The 25,041-nt window shown below is 39.2% G+C and overlaps 1 protein-coding gene across 9 annotated transcripts in view; it reads left to right on the forward strand.

Annotated features, from left to right (window-relative positions):
* LOC101736914 (homeobox protein cut) overlaps positions 1–25,041 on the forward strand; it is a 180,833-nt gene that overhangs the window by 92,449 nt on the left and 63,343 nt on the right. Inside the window, exon 1 of one of the 9 annotated variants that reach the window (XM_038016525.2) lies at positions 13,123–13,243. The exons of the other annotated variants lie outside the window; for them this stretch is intronic. The gene's annotated coding sequence lies outside the window, so the exon portion shown is untranslated. Of the gene's footprint in view, positions 1–13,122; positions 13,244–25,041 lie in introns of those variants that run through there. 9 annotated transcript variants of the gene reach the window in all.

Raw genomic sequence — 25,041 nt, forward strand, 5'->3', positions numbered from 1 at the left:
TAGAGTGATGGCTCCGAACAAGAAAATATAGAACAGGACAAGAGATGGTGGGTATGTATATGTGCAGGTGTGGTACTACCGACATGTATGGACACACTCAGAGAACTGTGCTGCTCATATTTCTATCAGCCTCGAGAAGAGATGGGTCTTTTACTGGTGGTAGGACCTCTTGTGAGTCCGCGCGGGTAGGTACCACCACCCTGCCTATTTCTGCCGTGAAGCAGTAATGCGCTTCGGTTTGAAGGGTGGGGCAGCCGTTGTAACTATACTGAGACCTTAGAACTGACATTTCAAGGTAGGTGGCGCATTTACGTCGTAGATGTATATGGGCTCCAGTAACCACTTAACACCAGGTGGGCTGTGAGCTCGTCCACCTATCTAAGCAATAAAAAAATAAAAAAAAACCGTGGACACACACGATATACAGTCCTTACTTCCCCCGTATTCATTGAAAATAGAAAAAAATACATTGAAAATATAATCATAACTTATTCAGCTTAAGATTTTCATATTGAACTATGTACATATATTTGACCTACAATTTATAGAGTAATGTCAGGTCATTGGACGTTAGGTCAAATTATTACTCCAATATAAAATTCAGAGAGTAGAAAAATGAGGATCTTATCATCAGACGAACTGCGAGTTAGTCTCGTTGTATAATGTTGTAGAAGAACAAACAGTCAATCCAAATTTAAAGGTTGCCACAACACGCGAGCGCCGGTCCAAGTTGCGAGTGTATTGTTAGACTCCGTATTGTTCTAATTTTTTGTTTAAAAGTTAATAATTACATTGAAAGAATAAGGAAACCTTGTTAAAACAATACCTTTACAGCCGGAAAGGTAAATAATGAAAAATACCACAAAGAAAGGTAAGGAAGTACGTCGTGCGTACGTACTAACTGTCGCGGCGACATGACGGCAATCCTCACAATACGCGCTTAACTTCAAAACTTATTAGACCTATTGAAGGGACCAACTTCTTTCAGAATTTTTTTTCGGTGGCTTTAATTAAGTTCGAGTGAAGGGTGAAAGTTGTTATTCCATTTTGATGACAACCGATAAATGCTTTGGTTTCTTTCAAACTTTTCTTATTGAGCTTTCCAATTCTACGTTTCATTTTTCTAACATTATTACGGACTTTTTTAATTAAAGTCGAAGCCATCTAAGTAAATCTAAAATACACGAGTACTGTTATTTATCTCTATAGTCTGCAGTTCGGAGGAGCTGCCCGTGGACCTCATTGCACAACATCGATCAAAGTCAACTTAGTTTTCCTTCTGTTTGCACGAACCATAGACTTAAAGAAAACTACTTTGACGGCTTCCGGACCATGAAAACTGTAAACTATTCGAAACATCAGCAGCAATGTAGACAATAAAAAAAGCGAGATTAAACCGTAAAAATGGTATTAATCATAATCATAACTTCCTAATTTTCTTTATTCCAGCTCACGCACCACCTGATTTTAAATGGTTACTGGAGCTTATAAACAACACTTTGGGACATGAGGTCAAATCCTCAATGGTATTGTATGATTAGTTTTCCTGGTCCAAGGCTGGGCGTGAGGCAGTCATCACATCACGTGCTGTAGATAGTATATTACATACAGTACCCGATCCTGCGGACCGTATGGTATACAGTCGTCGCAGCCTTAATCACGTCATCTCGGATCCTCCCAATCCACTAACGGTGCTTTTAGGTACCACAAGCACCGGTCACCGTCCTCGTCGAACCTGTTGCTTGTAACGAAACGCTCCGCGAGTAAACTCACCCACAGACACAGCCCACTGAGTTTCTCGCCGGATCTTCTCAGTGGGTCGCGTTTCCGATCCGATGGTAGATTCTGCGAAGCACTGCTCTTGCTAGGTTCAGCCATCCCTGGCTCCGTCATATAAGATTAAATTGTATTCTAAAAAAGTACACGATGTATATATAACACGGTAGCTCACTGTCCAGTACACTACACAAGTGCACTGTAAATATATCTTGCATAACACAACAGCACAATAATTACAACAAAAATACTTTCAAAACTCGAAAGCGTCTTATACATTACGTATTATTGTAATCGCAACACAAAACAAACAAGCGCACCATTTTTGATGTATATATGGATGTACATACATACGTGTGTATGAAGAATAGCTCAACGGCACTTTTACAGCGTTATAAAACACATTGTTTCTCTTTTTTGTTTCAAAGGAAGTTTTTTTTTAATTCCCAAACCTCCCATTACAAAAATACACCTGCCGTTAAAAACTAAACACCTCGTAAATTAAAAATACTAAAAAACAAACCATTAAATATGAATACGGGTGCAGTTTGATTTCATAAAGTTATAATATTCAAACGTAAATCATTGATGAACTTTTCAAACGTCATAAAACTGCTTTCATGTTTCGTTCATAGATGGCGCTGTAATATAAAAAGGCGATAAATAACAGTTTTATGTCAGTCTCATTCGAGACATGAAAGAGTGTGGACGCTATTTCTGTTAATACGCTCGAAATTGGTTTATGACGACTGTCTTTCGATTTTTATTTTCGTAACTACGTTTTTATTCTTATTAACGTTCGAGTCGTAAAGTCGTGGATGATACCGGAGTGAATTATTTTCGTACACGTCTGACTAATGACGTTAGGGAAGGATGCGTGTTTATTTAAATCTCGTATTGACGTTTACTGATGGTGCTTCTGGACTAGTTATTGGCTCCTAATTAATATTGTTATTTATACAAGATGCTAGGGACCAAGCTCGAAGCTGAGACGGGAACTAAATACTTTCTATCTTTCTCTGTCGTCTCAACCTCATCGTCCAAAGTTAGAATAAGCTGTGTAGACAACGTAGGGACGACAGATCCTGACGATAGCTCAGCATAACCGATATCTACACAGCCTTAATTTAAAAGTGTTTCCAACACAAGTTTTGCTGTCGCGGTATCCAACACTACTAAATCAAATATGCACATATTACGTGACAAATGTGCACACGAAAGCAATAAATCGTTGCAACTGGACCGCTTCTAGCACTCGGCCGCCTATTCTTATAGCTTGCACGCTATTTCTAAAGCCAAAACGCATTAGAACGATGTTATGAAGTGTGATGTATGAATCGATGGGCCAACGATAGAAATTAACGACTCTTGAAATGTCAATGCGATGCATATAGAACATTGGCGCGGCCGCTGCGAGGGAGATAAATCCCTGGGACAGGACCGCGCCGGACTCGCCTTCAAACATTGCGCTCTGTACTAGTGTACACGACAGGCAGGCGAGCTCACTCTCCAGTTGGTGTGGAAGGGGATGTCCGGCACGCTTGAGACATGAGGCGGAAGTCTCAAATGTGTTCTAATACGACTGCTCTGCCGTTCAGATCGGAACGGAGGCATACTTCGCAGGTTAAATGTAAGCAGGATCAAAGGAATGCAGTAAAAGCAGCCAGGGAGTCGGGGTCGCGTTACTCCTCTGTTAGACAAAAACAGACAAACCTTAAGTTATTTATGAATTAAGAAAATCAAATCGAAAATATTAGCCACAAGAATTTCATAATCGAATGCGTGCTGCTAAAATATTTTGAACAATTCAACACACCTCGAAGCCGGCCGTGACTAATTCTATACAGGAAATACGAGGGTCGTTCGAGATGCGTCTCTCTTCATCACGATTTTTTTTGTAATATCTACATCATAATCTTGTAACAAAAATATTAGTATAAACGTCAACAAGTGAGAGTGCGCCAAGACCTTCCACGCGCCGTCCACGACGAGTCACCCTCGACTAACCGACGATGACACGGGAGTCGAATAGCATTCACAACTACAAGCTCGTCCACAGCTATGAGATATATGGAATATGGGCTAGGTATATTAAAGCGCCCGCACTCACCGACGCGATCTCTCCATCGACTTCCGAGTCCGTCAATCAAAGAGAAAGCAGACGCGAGACGCCAGAGGAGAAGCAATCAGACGCGCCGTAAAACGTAACCTATCATCTCGACAGAAATCGGCACGCGAGATAATTTCATAACAAAAAAAAAATCATAGACCGATCGGAACGTAAAAGGACTAAAATAAACTTTATGCGGACGGCGTAAGGCGAGCGCGGCCGCCGGTCCGCCCCGAGCACGCGAACCCACATGAAAGCAAATGTCAAACTCACATATTTATTTCCAAGTATTGAATGCGGGGCTCCGTTCTCGGAACGAGTCGGGTAAACAGCGTCGTGTCGATGATGAAAGCGATCTGCCTCTTTGTGCCCCGTGCCCCGTGCCCCGTGTCCCGTGCCCCGTGCCCCGTGCTCCGTGCTGATTACTCTAATTTTAGTCGAGATAAAAAAACTGTAATAATGTAATATGAACGTGTGTAGCGTGGCGTCACCGGCGCGCCCTCGGGAGCCGTCCAGAGCGATTTCATTAAAGTCACCGAACGATGTTTCTTTAATAAGCTCATAATTAACTAAAACGGAGGCGGCTCGTCGAATCGGCCCGACTATTTATAAACACGCGCCCGCGTCGATACCCGGCAGCCGGCTCGATAGATTCATGGCAGCGAACATCAAAGACTTTACATTCATCATAACTCACATCAATCGCCGGTGAGACGTTACTGTTTTTATTGTAAATCAGTATTAAAAAGCGACAGCGCGAGCGCATGAATCAAACGGGCTGCGGAGACTCAGGTCGGCTGGCGGACCACCCCGCCGCGCACCTGTTGCCGCCGCGCGCGGACACCAGCCCGGGAGTCGGCTCTCTGTCGATGCGCGTCCAGCCGCTCTGACGCGGTGCAGTCGCGTCGCCGGAGCTAGGGAATGGCTCTCCGCGCAAATCGTCCGTGGAATTCTTTTTGACTGGTCGGAGGTGAAGTGAGCCTCGGAACGCGAGCTAATTAAACATTCTCCTAGACGCAGTACCTACATCTCGTACACGCGTCTGGCTTCCATCTTTTACGATCATCAACAGTTACATATTTAATGTTCGATGTTTATCAACATTTCTTTCTTATGCAGGTTTTAGTGGAGCGATAAATTATTTATTCATCAAAGGCAAAGGAATTATTTTCGTACTTTTGTTACACGTTTTGTGAACTGTAAATTGTTAATTTTATTGTTTACGTCACTGCCTTGAGTAAACTGCGGACGATTTATCATTAGATTCGGATGCGCGGAGTCGCCGCGTGACGGGCCTGATAACAGTTTCGACAGACTGTAAGCTCTCCGTGAGCGTGACATCAGTGTGTGCGGCCGTGAATCATCCGGGGGCCTCGTCGAATACGTGACACACGGAACGAACGATTTCAAATTAAAATATTTACACAAAAGATACCTTCGCAATGAGACAGTCGCAGCGCTCGATCGACTGTGCGCCCTGAACGCCTAAACGGCGACATACAAAAGCACTTATGTTCCCTGCCACCCCCGTTAGCGTTACTCGAAGGCGTGAACAACACGTGAATCACTCCTTTAATCTCGCTAAACATTTAGAAACCTGTTTAAAGTTAAATTCAGTTGTTTTTCATTAAACGTATTTCTCTTTGTCGTTAATACGACACATCTGGCGTGTTTCGGTGACATCTCGTGTCATTTTCGTGACCGACTCTCCTGCACGTAAGATTCCATCTGAAATACATTTCGCAAACAAATCCTTTCGAAAACAGATTCATTGATGTTAATTGTGACATGAAAAAACCATTAAAAGTAATGAAAGCAACTTACAATCAAGTAGATACGTCTTTAAATACAAAGTAACGCGTATGAGTCCGCACATATTTCATCTATATGTATATTTATATCTAAAACGAGTTTCATTTGTTTAATTGTTCATCAGGTATCAGATAGCTTTTTTTTCTACCCATGCTGATAGCCTTGAGAGGCTATTTCAGCTTCACCCTAACATGTAGGTGAGCTCACGGGGCTCAAACCGGAGTGTTGTTAACACTGGCCCTAGCAAGAGCAGAGCTTCGCAGAATCTACCACCGGATCGGAAACGCGACCCACTGAGATCCGGCGAAAAACTCAGTGGGCTGTGTCTGTGGGTTAATTCGCTCGTCGAGCCCTTCGTCGCAAGCGATGGATTCGACGAGGACGGTGACCGGTGCTTGTGGTACCTAAAAGCACCGTTAATGGATCGGGAGGATCCGTAATGACGTGTTTTGGGCGACGTCGACTCAGATAGCATTTGTTCGATACAACGTTATTACATGAACGCGCCAAAACTAATAAGTTTTCAGTCCTAAGACGCGGCCACAAAACGAACCTGAAAGACAAACATTAAAGTACAGATAATGTTTTATGTATGAAGTCATTATTAGAATCGCACTGTACGTCATCAATATTAATTAGCAATTACGATCGCGGGCCTCCATCGATGATTAGTTTCGTTTAAGGTGCCGTGCGGAATGTAACGATTGCGTCTTCGCAATATATTTATGTATGTACATATATAGGAATGTATCGTGCTGCTGCTTATACACGAGATACGATTTGTTTTGTAAAGTTAATTTCTGAACGAACATTTTTTATTATAGGATTCGTACCTCGGTATTTTTGTTTTATTGCATAGATAGGTGGACGAGCTCACAGCCCGCCTGGCGTTAAGTGGTTATCGGAGCCCATAGACATCTACAACGTAAATGCGGTCACCCACCTTGAGATATGAGTTCTAAGGTCCCTTCAAACCAAAACGCATTACTGCTTCGCGCCAAAAATAGGCAGGGCAGTGGTATCTACCCGTGCGGACTCACAAGACGTTCTACCACTAGTAAAAAGTACCAGTACCACCAATTCATCTGCCTATTTGATATTTAGCGGGCGGCTACCAACCAAACCCATCGGATGGTGATGAAAATCTAAAATATTTTAACCTTAAATATAATATTTGTATAACTTTAAATAACATCTTCAATTGGTTCGTTTCAATACAAACCGAATAACGGTGAGCTCTCAGCTTTAAACTAAAAATAAATGAATGAATGTTATATCTAGCGAAGTGCTGTTGCCGTCTAGTTTATACATATTAGTTAGTTATTTGTTGTACGACTTGTAATGGCGCGACAATAAAAATAAGTCGTAGCTTACAAAACGGGTATTAACCTATGCGATTGTGTATTTATTGCTAAAAACATTAACATACAATGTAAATCACTGCGAGTAATCCAAGCTGATGTACATCGGATGGAAGTGAAACTTTGAGCTCATATCTCGTGCCATGTGGCTGCCCTCGTGTACTGATTTATGTGGGCTGCTGTAAACACTTAGCGCCAGGTGAGCCGTGAGCCCGTCCACTCGTCTCAAGCAATGACAAATCACGATACTCTGGCAATATCAATCGTAAAATCGATTATTTTAGCCTACCACACTTCTCATTAATACAAAATGTAAATATGACAAATTCAGCTTTGTACAATACGAAATAAACTTCTATAATTCTGATACAAATTATAGCTTATTGGAATATAAACTTTAACAGTTTCCAATAAAATCAATTTCTCTATAACTCATTATAGAACCTCAACATGTGTGACTCTCTTTTTTATTAAGACCTCTCAATACAAATAGGCTACATATAGTCAGAGCTCAGAATATGCTGGACATATTATGGCGGCACATGTCTTGAATATATCAATTGATTACAAACTTTGCGTCGTGTAGAAGATGATTTGTGACATATTATTGGAATAAGGAGGTGTCTGTCTGTACTTGTTAACATTAAGGGCCTTATTGTTCGGTAATGTAACCGTATTTCTCGGTAATCAATGTACAATGCAGATATAAATTACAAATTTAGGATGTTTATTGTTTTGTTATCATCTGTTCGTGGTTGAGTGGTATCTTTGCGGCTGTTCAAACGTAATCGGGTAGACAGGAAGGTGTTATAATTGTGTACGCGTTAGTGAGATGCAAGGCTAGTACTGCCGAAGTTCTATCGCAGTTCAATAATGAGCACCAAAGATCCAAAGGATGTGTGTACCTCGCTCAAATATCAATTGGCGACTAGAGCAAGCAATATTCGTCCAGCGCTTTAGACTTCCTGTTTGTCCTGCCGCGGACGAAATCTCAGTAAACAAACATCAGATATCCCGAAAAGAAATGAAACATTAAATTCCTTTGACGAACCGAAATAGTTTGTTGAACAGAAGTTATCGTGGAGCGGAGCCGCTATTGTGGGCGCGGGATGCAATTATAATCTGTCACAAACACCCAATACCATTGTTTTTATTTAAATGAATGCATAATATCGATCGATATCAAACTTCTGCGGCTCTCAAAGTGTCCCCCGGCGCCCCCTCTGTCCCCCTAGCTCCCTCATTTGGAAGACAAAAGCGAAATATTAATGTTCTCTCGATAAAAAACAACGTAACTAAACAATAGGTGTTGTTAATTTGGTCATTAAGTATTCATGGGGTGCTTCGCCCCGGCGCGGCGGTGGGGGCGAGACTAGTTCCAAATTAATATTGATAGGCGAATTTATTAATTTTTTTGAATTTGATAAATTGATATTATCAATTTGGCTTATTCTTCATTAGCAAAAAACGTTTTTACTTTGATTCTTATTTAGTATAGATGCATGTAGACACTTGAAGATGACCTTTTGCATAATCTTGATAATTTATCATCGCATATCGCCAATTCCGTAATGACACCTCCTGATAAGAGTCTTAACTTCTTCGATCACTTGATGAATACCTCCGAGTAAATCGTTTGAAAGAATAAATATTAACTTATAATCGGTCACGAGACGTCGCCCTGCAGCTACTTCCATCACTGCCGGGACAGCTGGTCATCGATGAATGGACATACGACAAAAGTAAAATCCAATCAATTAAAGGCGATAGTGCTCTTTACACTGATAGTAATAATGACTAAATTAGATCAGCGAGCTTAATATTTAAATGCGCGGAATCGATTCAATAGTTTTATTGATGTAACCGGTTTGAACCGGTCTCCAGTGACACGTGGTCACCGGTTTTTGTCATTCAAAAATATCAAAATTATCGAATGTTTTGTTGTAGGAATCTATTATTAGTGATTTATGCTCCACATTATGCTTTCTATGTGGCTTCGGAGCACCTGGCGATGGCTTAGTTTACATTGTTGATTTTTATGACATAATGTAGATCGTTGTTTTATAAGTGCCTGTGTGGATGTAATTAGTGCGCGTGTCGAGCGATGTCTCCGTACAACGCGCACGGCTCGTGGCCCCACCAAGTGGCTTTAGGTATAGTTTCAGTTTTCCTTAAATAATTTTTAAGTAATTAGGCTGTATCATAGGTGTTTGAGTGTGAAGGAGTTATAAACTTCAACATGACATGACGCTAATCTAAATTTAACCCTATAAGACAAACATTGAATCAAAACACCATCTAGAAGTGTACAGTGGAATCGGTTTATAAAAACCGATCTTTTGTAATGAGCGGTCCCGAACAATGGCGTCAAAACGAATCTTACGAATAAATTATTTTTCATTATATATTTTTTTCATTCAGCACTTCATTGTCAGAGATATCGTTAATATTAATATTTCGAGGCGGAAACAAACGAACTTTTAGCATTCTGTATTACACGGCGCTTTGTTATTGTAATTTACGACACCGCTAGACGCGGATGGGGTGTCGGCTAATTACAATAATCTTACACGTTTTTTGGTCTAGTCGGGCCCGTCGACGCCGTTAACTGGAGAAGGCCCGGCGAAGGGCACTACAATTCGCGGCCCGACATCAACCAAAACTCACACAGTACTGGGTTAATAGGTTGACTAAACTCATCTGTGGACAGTTGCTAATCTAATTCCCGTAACTGGAATGTATGTTCTGCAGCAAAAGTAATTTTTTACTGGTGCTAGGACCTCTTGTGAGGTACCACCACCCCACTTATTTCTACCGTGAAGCAGTAATGCATTTCGGTTTGAAGGGTGGGGCAGCCGTTGTAACTATATTGAGACCTTATCTCAAGGTGGGTGGCGCATTTACGTTGTAGATGTCTATGGGCTCCAGTAACCACTTAACACCAGGTGGGTGGACCATCGAAGCAATAAATAAAAAATTAGTAATAATACATAATCGAATTTATACATCATAATATCTTACGTTTACTTAACTTTCTCAACTATTGTTTTTAGTATTTATTTATTTATATTATTTCAGGACTTAATAACATAATTAGTCAGTGTTCCGTTGTACCCCGGATAGACGCAAACTAAACAAACTGTGTCTGAACTGGACTGTCGTATTTTATTTCTTATAATCTCTGGTGATTGTAACCAGTGACCAGAGTCGTTGGCCCACTTGCCCACTCAGGTCATAAAAAAACCTAAAATAAAATCGAAATTACACAAATCATTATCTGCTCGTTATCCTCATTAGCGATACCTTCGACCTTGAGATACAAGCGTAAAGCTGACGTAACATTCACACGCACTCACACACCCACACACGCGCACACACGCACTCAACAAGTCTAGATTCAGCTAAACGATATCGAAGTTATATGAAACATTTGTAAGTTTCGTTAAGTATATTTGGAACTGCAGAGGCTTAGTCCAATATCGAATATTATCGACACTGTTAGTAGGAGACGTTCACTGTTTTTTTTATGGTTTAAATGGGTGGACGAGCTCACATCCCATCTGGTGTTAAGTGATTACTGGAGCCCATAGACATCTACGACGTAAATACGCCACCCACCTTGAAATAAGTTCTAAGGTCTCAAGTATAGTTACAACGGCTGCCCCACCCTTTAAACCGAATCGCATTATTGCTTCACGGCAGAAATAGGCAGGGTGGTGGTACCTACCTGTGCGGACTCAGAAAAGGTCTGAAACTGTTCGATCGCTGCGCTGTGGGCATCGTCAGTAGAGTAGCTCTATGTTCACAACTCGGCGTTAAGTACAAGGGTGCAAGGTTCGAGATATTTAAATGCACGTGCCAGCGCTATCTTCGGCTGTCGCGACTCGTGGGCTTAATCACTCATTTTCATTGACCTTATATTATTAGCGACTTTTAATTGTGTTACAGTTTTCGTGGTCACATACGACTAAAGTGTAATTCGTTAACAGATTATACTAATAAAGTAATACTTTATCTTAAGTCGTTTTTCTTAATGCCGATGATGCTTTGGTTTCATCTAATCCCACAAAACTCTGCTACCCACTTTGAAACATGATCTGAATTGTATTCCTTAGACTTTCTTCTACTTTTGAAATCCAAGCGAAGGATTGCTCCTTAGTGGAACTAGCCAGGACCCAGGTACCAGGGTTATAATGCGCCCTATAACTAGAAAATAAACACCTTTACATTTGTGATCATTTGTGAATTATTTTCACGATACATACATACCATAGTCAAATTTTCAATTTCAGCTTACGAATGTTGCCTTATTGTGGTAATAGTGAGAATTGTGCAATAAAGTGCAACCCTACTGAAATCTTAACCCCGAGTAGGATTCATTACATTTGTTATTAGTGTAAATGGAAAAACGAATTCCAAGCCATCCCGTCCTGATCTGACGTAGAGGTGGAGGACGTATCGGTTCTTGCCTTCCATTTGAATCTCGTTATTTCCTGTTATTTTAATATTGAATGCGAGTTGTCGCTATGCGATCGAAGCAATAACAATCGATACTAAATAATAATGATTTAATTCGGATCGAGTCAACGGCCCGGCTTATCTAAGAGGTCAGGCAGTATTGGTTGTTCCTTCGCGAAATTTTAGTTTAGCGAACTCTTTATATCGCGTCTTTGCGATTCTCAAACTTTATGATTTTTTTATTCTAAAATTAATTAGTAAAGCAATTTCGACTTTGTTTACTAAACTTTTGACAGGTACATGTGGTAATCAAAATTTAAAATTTCATGAGTGCATAAAATATTTGTATTTGTGTTAATAATATGTGCGATTGTGACTTAGCTGCAGTTTCGTGCATATATGAAATAGAATTGAAGAAGGTCACAAGATCAAAACTGGGCACGCATTGATATGTTCACTTTGTTCTCCAGCGCCGAGTAAGTTGTTACCAATGTATTTTTATTCTGAATCAACAGAAGAGAGGTTGCATTGAAATCGCTTTCTCGTCCGCCAGCACTGAAAGTAAACAAGTGAAGTTGAATGATTTTACTTGTCAAAGCTGTTTTACAAATCTACCGAACGCGGCTACGGATTCACCGCTTTTTTCTGATCTAACTGGAAAGACCTGCCTTAACCAGATTAAGATTCCATTAAGAAACGTGGATATTGTATTCAAATATCATTATAAACTGTCACAGCTTCGTCAATAAAATCTATTATTAAACAATTTAGATACATACATAGATAGCCTCTTAGGAATCATTAGTCAATTGTTTTTTAAAAATATAATTGGATAAGAGTATCTTATTAGATTTCAGGTTTTGTTTCTATTTAGATTTTATTCTTAATTGTATTGAGGTGTAAGCGAGTGGTCCCTGGCTAGCGAACGGAGGCTGTCAACGTCGTATTTGAACTATAAATTTTGCAGGTTCATTTTATTACACTTCATTATTCCCTCACCTTCCTTCACCTCGCCACGACGACTTCAAGAAATATCTACACCACCACCACTATAAACCAATTGTATCAGTGTCATCGTTAAAGAAAATTATTCGTGTGATTACAGATTTAAAATAAAACGAGATTGTGCGGTTCTCTTAAGTTTACCATTACCCGTCCGTGCGATTATCATAATGTAGACGAGATTCTAATTAGTTAACAGTTTGTTATGAACTCACGGAGATTTTATATGACTAACTATATTATACTTGAGACCTTAGAACTTATATTTCAAGATGGGTGACGAATTTACGTTGTAGATGTCTATGGGCTCCAATAACCACTTAACACCAGGTGTTACCAAAATTTTTTTCAAAATACTTATAATAATTTGTAAAACAGTATATATTAATAGAAACATTTAAAAGAGTTTATTTTACACCAGAATCGTTCTGTGAATGGACGTTGTGCTGGAAGCTCGCTGTTGTGTGGCCTCGTTGTTTGAATAACGCTCTGAACGAACGTTTCTCCGGAATGAAACTTTGACAACACACCAAAAATATCAATACACGAAACATTGTAAAGTTTGATAAATTATAATTTTATATAACATTTTTTTTTTTTTTGTCGATATTGTTTGTTACACATTGTACATGTCCCAAGTGACTGCGCGAGATAACGGTCGTGCATCCGTTCGCTCTTGATAGAGGTTTTGGGAAGTTAGCTTCAAATCAATTATCAATTTAAGGTTGGTATTTAATTATATTTTTTTAACTTTATTTGCGGTTGTTGATTAATTCCGACAGAAATAGGTTTAGGTTCGCGTGATCTCTGCCATTCTTAGCTAAATATGTGTATTACAGTAATATTTGTAAAAACTCGTATTCTATGTATTATTAATAGAATCCCTTCAAATCTAATAAAGTCCATAAATAATAAAATATATGCAATTTTTTTAATGTCGGAAATGAAAAAAAATAATTACAGACTGAGGAGATAGATCTTTGCGATGTTGTAGGCTTCAAGTAATAAGTACTGATTGAGGGCCAGTTGATAGAGCGCATTATTGAGTAGTTATAATAATGTACAGCCATATATATATTATTTAATTTGTTATTGCATTATATATTTTTGAAGTTATACTTCTTTAGGCGCGTTATGAAAAATTGATGAGAGTGAAATTTTACGATGCGCGCGCACCGTGACACAAAATTAACAGAATGAAGTTGCCCACTAAATCGCTCATTACAATACGACCGACGTAACTTGGCGAGTCTGAATATAGTCGCAGGTGAACTTTCCGAACCGTACCTAGAATTACCGAATTTATACCGATGTCAAGAAAAGGGATGTCCAATATGCGTGTTTGAGGATGTTGTTTAATCGATTTTTTTTCAAACTGATTAAAATTTAAATAAAAAAAAGAAGAAATAAATTTAATAAAAATAAAGTATAACTTTGCACCCTTTTTTGTTTGGCCGTAGTGCAAATCGATCTGTTAACAACATTATATTTTTTCCGACATTCGCGATTCACATAAAAGATCAAACCAAATACTTACATAATCTAACAATACGTTAGCTATGTGCGTATACGTGTGAGATCAATCGAGGTTATCAACTCTCATTAATCGATCCATATTTTTGTTTTAAATGAATATCGACGCGGAAGTAGTCGGCACCACTCAGTAGCTGTGCAGGTACCGCGGCGACTGTTACTCTGACGGTAAGCTGTCGTGGTCCGTGCACCACTAGTGACACTAACCCCCCGCTTATCATTAAAGACGATTTTTCGACCACGTTCCAAACTAAATATTCTTATTCTAGTTCTTTTGTTATTTTTAAAATATATTTTATTTTCGTTAATAATATTTATTTTACACTTCGGTTTACACCAATCACTCCGGAACACAACAAATAATTATCATGATGCTCATTATAAAATTTCGAAGAAATTAAATTTAAGTTTTCTCGTAATTACGCTATACGGATTCCAATTAAAATATAGTAATTACAACTAACAAATTTGTTCAATCTTTGTCGTTTTCTGAGATCAAATAATATTTTACATCAAACAATCAAGCTTGTGTCTCTTTCCGTGATGTGTATTGTTAACAAGTAGAACAAGAACATTTTCGTCACTTATTAAGTATTCTATTAGATTCTTATCCACACGACTAGATTCCCTTTATCTATCAATACGCATTCAATTAATCCGACAACAACGAACATCCACACTGAGCATACAGAACAAAACATTTCCTTGTAACGTCCTTTCGGAAGACATTAACCAATTTACCTAATGACGTAATACTTCAATCAAATATAAACTTTGGGCGCTTCGACCGCAAGATTGAGAATCGGTGACGCCCCCGTATTCCCAAAACAAGAGACAATTCAAACGAATTCCGCCCTTAAGTATCATCTTTAAGTACATTTCTCGATTATTTTCGCTTGATATAACCGCCATTAATTACAATGGCGTTTGTAACCAATCTATCGGAATAGTTCTCTTAGGATAGTACGTAATGCATTGTCGTTAAATTAATGCCACGATTTATGACAACAGGAATTAGCCCCCGAAACGTAATATATAGAAACGGATCACCGTTTCAGTTTTATCGATCGATGTATTTGAATACAAACAATGTTAGGCACTTAGCTGACATTTCAAACGTACAAGCTATTTTCAATTCTAAGTCCTGAGCCTTAAATGAACTTGCGAGTTAAGACGTTCTATCTTTAGCGTTTATTTAGAAATGTTTTTCGTTCGTGTGAGGTATTTATTGACAGCGTTAATTCTATTTTTGAATAAGCACTCACAACGTCCCATTCACAGCCAGATTTGCTTTCAAAGGAATCCTATTAAATTACGAATTCCTGAAGTACACGTGTAACATCTTATTTGAAAAATAATAAAATTTTTGTTTTGTTTTTTTGTTTTTAGAGTACTCGTACTAAATTGTTTTTTTTTAATAATATTAAAATATATCAGGTTCAGTATCACGTAAATAGACGCATTAATTATAACTATTTCACAGACATTCCTAGTTAATTTAAAAATTCTCCCTCAACACAAGTTAGAGACAAGTCGTGCAGTGTGATCATATCGTGGCTGCCGCGGATAATGACATTCGGTTTTGAAGGAAGTAATTTTCTTTCATAAACACACTACAAACGAAGAACAATGAGTTTTACGTTCTTTTGAAAATTTATAATAACCTGGAAACAATTTTTTGAATTAACAAAATGTTGCCAATGTAATATTCTAATATTGTACAACAACCTGTACATATTATGTGATATTGTTATAGAATATGATTGCGGGTTTCTACAGCAATAACCACCTCTATTGTACGATTACAGATCGACAGGACAGCGCTCCTTAATTTATTCGTGTGGCAGACATTTAATTATACTCAAAAACAACTCAAGAAAATAACAAAAAAAAAGGATTACAAAACGTAACAAAACGAAATCCTATTAAAGTAACCAACCACAAATCTTACATTAAATCATTTTGTAACTTATCTTGTAAGAAATTAGGTTCATTTTCTTTTTTGTCATTCGGTAAGTTTTGCGAGTCCCCGAAAGCTCAGGTGGCGAAAATCTTAAATAAATAATCGAAAGTTATTAGAAAATCTCTTGTCTATTAACGCAAGGGGAGCTTTGTTTAGAGACAAATTCTTTAGCATTTCGTATTGGGCCAACATTTTAACAAAGGCTTAGTGATCATTTGGCCCATGGTCACAATGGTCCACATGTTGACTTGTGTTTCTTAGAGCATCGACACTCAAGTGTTCTTATTTTTTAGCAATGCTCGTAATGATAAATGGATATCTTTCTAGACGAGGTCTTTCAAAATATAAACTGGCTCTTGTAAATGACTGAACCTCAATGCAACCGTATATTGTATTGACGAGCGCTCGGCTCTTCTGATACCAAGTGGTTACCAAAGTTCATAGTTACCTATCACCCAGCGTTGATACCATTACTCACTTTGAGGCGTGTGATCTAAGGAATAACAGTACTGTATACAGCTAGCCCACGGCTGCCTCGGATCGACAATAAAAGAGATTATGAATAGTTGCCCGTTATTAATTTTATATTGCTTATTAATTTTATAGGTTTATTTATGTGTCTGGCAGTCAGTGCAAAAGTCGTCCGTGACTTTTGAAGTACGTAGATACTTGAAAGAATTGGTATCTGTCTGTAGGATATGGACGTCTTCCACTGAAATAAACAATACAATGATATCAACAAACTTCACTTGCATCGCTTCGAGTCGCGATTCCGACGGCCCGCACGTCCAGCCGTTACGTACGGTTTGCTCGTTGTTACATACTTTACATGTGACACAAGACAGCCACTTCAAACAACGAGTATTTGACGCTGGCTGTCAGTCAAACTACTATAAATGTCAACGTCACGACAGAAAATACAATATTCGAATTGCGTAAGTAGGAGAAGTCGACTGATACAATCATATACAATTACAGAGATCTCATCTTATAAGTACTAATGCTAAGATGAATGTTGTGGAAAATCGAATGGCCCCCTGCCCCCCTCGCGGCCCCCGCTCCCCGTGGGGTGGGGGCTTACGGTCTGGAGGGACGTCTGATTTACGATTTCTGTTGTCGAACGGGGTTCTTGTTTCTTGACTTTTTTTTATCCTCTTGTATTTTAATTATTATCTTTGGTTAAAGCTATTTTGAATATCTTAATTATTATTATTATATTTTTTGTATATAGTTACACTGTTATGGTCACGCGATTTTACCTACTTCAAATAACAAAAATATGGATATCAATGCACGAAACATTATCGCACCTTATTTTATTGTTTACGATTGATTGTCGCTGGATGTGGTTTTGCTATTGTAGTATTCCTGTCTCCCGTGGACGAAGCGAGATAAAATTTTTGGTCAAATAATAAGCTCCCAACATAAAAAGTATTGTCAAAAGAGAACCATCAGTTCTTTTTTTTTTTCTAACTTAAAGATAAACAGAAATCGGTTTATTGCGATCATCTGCATCTAAATTCTTTTCAACATATCTTCATGATCGTTTTAAACTTAGAGATACATAAGTTTAAAATTAACTAAAACGCAATATATCGACAGAATGAAGAGTTCCGTATGATCTGTACCTCACACGCGCACACACACGCGCACACGCGCACTTTGACGTGAACAAAGCCCTCAGTGTGGCCCCTCCGCGCCATTTTCTTATTCTAATTGATAATTCTTCCATTCCTCATCCAAGCGCTACAATAATACAATTAATTCCCTGATGCTGCGGCGTGTCTGTGTATGTGCCGGCCCACTGTGGATCTCTCTGTGTCGTATGTATCAGGACGTACGCATTTCTCAACAGGTAGTCAGAATAGAAAGATTGATTTACCATAAAGTTTTTTTTATTTCAACGTTATTTCATGGCATTGCAATGGTAGTGCGAGCTCACAGTCCACCTAATTATTTAATCAGCCACCGGAGCCCAAAGACCTCAAATGTGAATACCAGCACATTGAGACATTAGGTCAATGTCTCTACGTATATTGGAATAACTGCCATATTTTTAGCCATTCCTGACACGTTTGACTCAGCGGCTGAAGTAGGCAAAACGGTTTTCTATTTATTTAAAAAAATCCTGATCAATACAATTTTATGACTTTGTATCAAGATTCCTCATATCCTCTGTTACCTTCATTTGCCGAGCGCTTCCCTACTTGCTTGACATCTGTCACTCTGACGTCTCACGTCATCTGAACGAATAACCTTCATATCGTTTATTACAGACTGTATGTAGTATATAGGGATGTGATACAAGTTCATCGATGAAATATCATTTGATATTTTGTTCATTTAATGCGATTTTCAAAAATTATGTTTTTCTTATTTCTTTATTAACTGGTGGCCCTCGTGGGAAGGTGCCATCGTCCTGCGTAGTTCTGGCGCGAGGTACTTATACTCGTACGTTTCGGTATGAGGGGAACAGTCAAAAGCCGTATAATGGAATCTTCAACCATCTTCTCGTGTTTCGAGATGGAAGGCCGAATTTATAGTGTGAGCTTATGACATCCGGCGATCACTTAACATTCAGCGGGAGCAGTTCATATATCTATGCAATTAAAAAAAAAAACTACAGTGTTCCATTTTTTCAAATCTGGAAACTATTAGCAGAGGAGGTGATTGATATTTACTAGTTCGTAGTTCAAGGGATCAAGATCTCTCGGCAAGCGGACGGTGTTGCTCGGAAGGACAAGATCTTAAATCATCGTGAGCGCGATTCAAAGTTTAATCGGATGTTTTGTATTCAGATATCCTCCCGATTCACTAACGGTGCTTCGAGGTACTTCAAGCACCGGTCACCGTTCTCGTCGAACCCGTCGCTTGCGACGAAGGGCTCGACGAGTAAATTAACCCATAGACACAGCCCACTGAGTTTCTCGCCGGATCTTCTCAGTGGGTCGCGTTTCCGATCCGGTGGTAGATTCTGCGAAGCACGGCTCTTGCTAGGGTTCGTGTTAGCAATGTCGTCAGGTTTGAGCCCCGTGAGCTCACCTACTAGTTAAGGTTACGCTGGAATAGCCTCTCAAGGCTACCAACTTAGGTACGAAAAAAAAAAAGTATTCAGAGAATGGACTCTTCCATATATTCGAACGGCAATGACAAACAAAATATCAACATGAATTTCCTGTAAATGTATAAATTTACTAAAATTATTTAATTAGAGTATACGTACTGTAATTTAGTAAGTTTATATTTCGGGAAATGAAACCATAAGTTCGAGGCGAGGTCGCACTACTGTGTTGTGTCCAATTCATTGTGTGTATTCGTGAGAGTCCACTGTCATTGACAGTATTAATGACACATTCGCATAGCAAATTACAACTCGAACTCTCGGAGTACCTTCGAAATCGCTCAAAACATGAAGGAACACACGCATTATCACGTAACATTGTACGCCCCCAGTCATTTCCCCAAATCGGTATTATTTAAAAATCTCAAGCAGACGGCACACGGCTCATTAACCGTTAAAGTAGGGATGTCTCTAAAATCGGTTATGCAGTGTCGATAAATCCGTTTTATGAATTGTACGATTCCACCCCGCTCCCCTCCCGTAGCACCCGTCCCCCTCCGACCCCTTTCCAGATGGTTAGACGATTTGTTCCCCGTCTTGTTTCGAATGCTTTGTATCGTCCTTAATGCAGTTAAAGATTACTTTTTTGCAATATTTCGTAATTATAATATGATTACTGCTAAATCGGTGCAGCCTCGTTCATTTGTATAAGACAGTGAAATAATGAGTGTTTTTATTTGTTTCAGGTAAACAGTAGTGAGAAGTTTCAAGTGTAAGATGAATTGTTGTTAACTTTCTTTACTTCTGAAATTGCCCCTCATATTTATAAGAGCCCAATGTATAATCTAAGATTTTGCTAACAAATATTTATTAAAATATGTGAGAGAGACATTACAGCTAGAAGACATAAGCAATACTTGTTTTATGACAAACGTAGTTATAAAGCCCTCATGCTAGAAGAGCATGGACGAATTAGCGATGGCTGAATTAGCGGCACCGAGCAGGATCTAACCGAAAAAGTGCACAGTCCGATCTAGGCGCTCGCCGGAATGTTGCAGACGGACAATGTGCTCCCCGAGCGTTTTCGTTAAAAGTGACATTGCACTTAAATATAACATTAAATTTTTTATCATCATCTATCCCAATGCAGTATCAATCTTTTCAAAAAACCATTACCGCAAACCAATGGTTAAAATTAACAATCTATTTAGACAATCGTAGTCAGATAAATAGAACAATAAAGAACATTAAGGCTCTCCGCATCGGGTTATTAATGGCACTAATTTGTCAATATCGTTCGAATTTAAATCCATTAATAGCGTTTCACGTTCACGGGCCTTAATCTCGAAACGTCAAACGTTAAACGCTGATCGCGTGACAATTAAAAGCGGCCATTTTTTTTCTTTTATCGACTGTCAGTTTTATCGATAAGCGTGGGTCGGAATGATGGAGTTTCACTATTTCATTCTTTTAAATTATTAATTATTTCGGTTTTAAAATAAGACTTTCGTTGTATTTTAATTAGGTATTAGGGCCTCTAAGTTACTTGACCCGCGAACGAACCCTGGAATCATATAAGTTCGTATATAGTTTTTTTTATTTGGCAACCTAGCAACTTTATTTATTTGACGAGTTATTCAAAGCAATCTCTTTCTAGAATGACATATAAAGTTTCAACAAGTTGAAAAATGAATCTCCGATTTTTTATAGACTTCCATTAATAGATGCAACTTCAAAAAAAATCGTCACAATCAGGATATTTTTGAGATGTAATAAGCACGGCAACACTTCCGATGTCACAAGATGAAGCAAAAAATTGAACGGGTTATTAATTCCTTGTGATTGTTTCGACTCTTGTATTTTGTTTTTAACGGCTCGGATATGCTAATGTCTGACATTCGAAGTACTTTTATTGACAGTTTATGGTTTGGAAAGTGCTAACGACATCGCATCCCGATATTTGGATAATGAAAGCGGCCATTTGGAGAAACTGCTCCTCTTTCATTGAAGTTTATGTATAATATCTCGAGAAAGTTCTTAGTTTCTGAGTTAGTTACGTGCGCGAATGAAATGACGATTGGCTTTGAAGCTACACAACTTGGATCAGCTACACGTGTGTGTGGATCGGTAGCACCTTCCTACCTTGTTCTGCCCTGAGTCAAGTGTGGTCTGGCAGCTAGTGATATATATTAGCGTCGGAAACCAATTAAAACTAGATGAGCCGTATTTAGACACGATGTTAAAGTGCCAATTACCTCGTAGACAACATCGGTTGTTCTTCTAAACAGACCGACCATTCGTCGCGAAAGCCATTAGCCATTTACGTTCTATGTGTATATTTATTGAGAAAAACTAGTGAACAGATCACACAGAGCGTGGTTAGCCTCCGACCAGACCGAAGCATCAACACGACCAGTTGGCGCGGTGGTAGCTGTAGACACGACCTGAACACCGAGCTGAATCGTTCACATTATCATTCCATGAACGTTATCATTATCTCATTTTAAGTAAACAGACTCATATCGATTTCGCATTATCCCCATAAACGTCTCTAATATAATTAATAGAATGTATGCCTTCAGTGTATGTGATTTATGTCCTCTCTCGTGTGTTGCTCCATTGATTTCTGATGACTTGGTAAATTTACGAGGAAGGGTTCATGATTATAAGGAAGTTATTGTGAACGTGAAAATATTATGAGAAGCGTCCGTGGCGTGATGCGAGACGCCTAACAAACTTACACTCATACGCGTACGATCCGGCTCTGGAACAAGCTACACTCCACGGTGTTCCCAGAGGGTCAGGACACGTTGTTTGAAAAAAATTACTCCGAGCTAAGTGAAATAATATAAGGCCTGTTGGCAGAAAACAGCAAAACTATTAAAGCAGACGTTGAAACATTCAGTGTTAAGTGGTTAGCGGAGTCCATAGACAACATGAATGCAACCACCCACCTTGAGACATTAGTTCTAAGGTCTCAGTTGTAACAGTACAACGGCTGCCCCACTCTTCAAACCGAAACGCATTACTGCTTCACGGTAGATATAGGTAGGATAGGGATATCTACCCGTACGTATTCAAAAGACGTTCTGCCATCAGTATATATAATGATTATTATATTTTCGAAATGTTTTGATCGGTTCTCTGTTCGCCCAGCAAGACATAGGATTGTATTAAGGATCGGCTGCTCTTTTCGAACAGTAATCATCGATCTATACAAATAAAGTCAGTGGAGAAATCCAGACTGCTTTTGTCACCCGCTCGGTGGTCCCCAAATGAAAACCGCCACACTATAAATACCTTGATTTCGCCATCAACTTTTCAAATGATTAATTATACACATTTATTAGTGGTATTCGTTAGGGGCGGAAGGGTTGTGTGTGTGTGTGTGTGTGTTCATTAATATTTATTTCGCATACATAAATTTAAACGTAACATTGATGGATCGATGAAGACCATTTCTCGGTGCTGTTGCGTGATGCCCTCTGAAGTACTTTGTTTTTTTTTTAATGTCGCCATTTTCAAAGAAAAGATAGATAAAATAAAATTGTTATTCGTCAACATACTTTCTGTGCTTCTCGCGCTATTTTTCTGGAAATAACTTACTCTAAATATGTTCACGAGTGCTCATTGTTGGCAAATCTTTGCACTAATACATGTTTGGAACATATTTGTTATTGATACATGTAGGGAACGTCCACATGAGGAATATCTTCCACCGAGCATATACATCGCTTTTTTTTTCCTACCTAAGGTGACGATCTTGAGATACCATATCAGCGTCACCGGGCGAGTAGGTGAATTCACGGGGCTCAAACCTGACGTTGTTGCTAACACGAACCTTAACAAGAACTGTGCTTCGCAGAATCTACCACCGGATCACAAACCCGACCCACTGAGAAGATCCGGCGAGAAACTCAGTGGGCTGTGTCTGTGGGTTAATTTACTCGTCGAGCCCTTCGTTGCAAGCGGCGGATTCGACGAGAACGATGACCGGTGCTTGTGGTATCTAAAAGCACCGTTAGTGGATCGGGAGGATCCGAAATGACGTGTTTTGAGCGATGTCCACTGTTTATCATTTGGTCTGCAGGATCGGGAATGAATATATATTAAACATTGCTTCCTCGATTGACCAATATATGCTGTTATTCGGAAAAGATGACAACTAGAACAAGAGATTTGTTGATTGTCATGTTCGCGACTCCGGCTTGCTCTTATCTGATATATAACCACTAATAGCAAGCTGGCTTTGCTAGACTGATAAATAGCCACTAATGGCCACCTGGGTCTGCAAGCTGCACAATAGCATATACGAAGGCATACGGTATTCCGTCAAATGGATTGCGCGCGTAAATATCTTCATCGAAGGCACCTGGGCTCGGGGCCCGTGTGGTCTGGAGTAGCTACCCCCCATGGAACAACGAAATCAAAGAAAAAAACTACATTTCCACATACGAACTAAGTCCGTGATAGTTTCGTGGTACACACAGTCGGCAAGACGGGCCCGCCCGTGCGGACTGACAACGTATATACAACGTATAATATACAAAGTCGGCCATCTTGAAAGCAAACAATAAAACTAAGCATAAACTAAAAAGATAGCAATCGTTAATTACACACCCGAAATACGAGAATTTAACGCGAAAATTTGAGTACAACACCGTAGCGTTCCGTGTCAAACCTTGCACCCCGGTCACGCGAGCCTGACTCACGACGTTTACCAACTAACTAGCGCCGTGTCTATTTAGCGATGCCTGATGAACTTTATCGACTGAAGCACGGTACTGAATTATGCCTCATTGCTTGAGACGTCGATCTTTAGCCTCAAGGCAGTCATGTCTATGAGCTTCGGTTATCTCTTAAAACCAAGCGAGCGGATACATGTCGAATATTGCAATGCTTTTATATTATGTATATCAGGTATGGAAAGTATTCACACGATTCATACTGTATTTTTTTTTATTGCTTAGATGGTTGGATGAGCTCACAGCCCACCTGGTGTTAAGTGGTTACTGGAGCCCATAGACATCTACAACGTGAATGGGCCACCCACCTTGAGATATAAGTTCGAAGGTCTCAGTATAGTTACAACGGCTGCCTCATCCTTCAAACCGAAACGCATTACTGCTTCACGGTAGAAATTGGCAGGGTGGTGGTACCTACCCGCGCGGACTCTCGAGAGGTCATATCACCAGTAAAAAACATTGAAAACATTTTTCTTTTTTTATATGCCCAGTCCGTGAGCACGCGGCTCAAGTGTGAGCTGCTAAACGCTATGAGTTCGAATCCACAATAATCGCGGCGATCGCATGCCGCCCCACAATAAAACTGCATTTATCCGCATCAAAGCTATCCTCTTTACAACGTGGCTTTCCGAACTTGTGGAGACTCGATGGCTCCGCGGATCTGCCCCTCGAGAGACGCGCGGCCATCAGACCCCCATCGCCCCCCATAGGAACACGCAGCGACATGAGCATTCGAAAAACATATCGTCGCTGTCAAACCAAAATCTGCTTTGTGCAAAAACTCTATTTTTAATTAACGAGTAAAAACATTTTTGTATACATTTTTGTATGAAGGTGAATTTTTAAGAACTATATCAAATGAAAGCTATAGATAAATATTAAAGCTATAGACACAAAACAATTTTTTTTATACGGTAGATAGATAGGGCTGTGAACTATACGAAAAGGTCAAAAAGTAAAAATTTCAAAAAGTACACATAGTAGTAGATTTTGGTTTGACAACGACGTAATTCAAAACTGAAATAACCCGTTTTAATTAAAATTCAATTAGACATTTTTAATCAGATAAGATTATAAAATTGTTGAATTTTCGTAAATCCTTCTTAAGCTTACAAATTGTATAATCGAACATTTTGAAGTTAGTCAAGGCTACGTTGAAAGATTCAGTTACATATGTAGGCAGCTAGACAAGTCAATGTAAGCGTGTTAAAGAAAATAAG

The sequence above is a fragment of the Bombyx mori genome, chromosome 16 (genome assembly GCF_030269925.1).
Source record: "Bombyx mori chromosome 16, ASM3026992v2".
Lineage (NCBI taxonomy): Eukaryota > Metazoa > Arthropoda > Insecta > Lepidoptera > Bombycidae > Bombyx > Bombyx mori.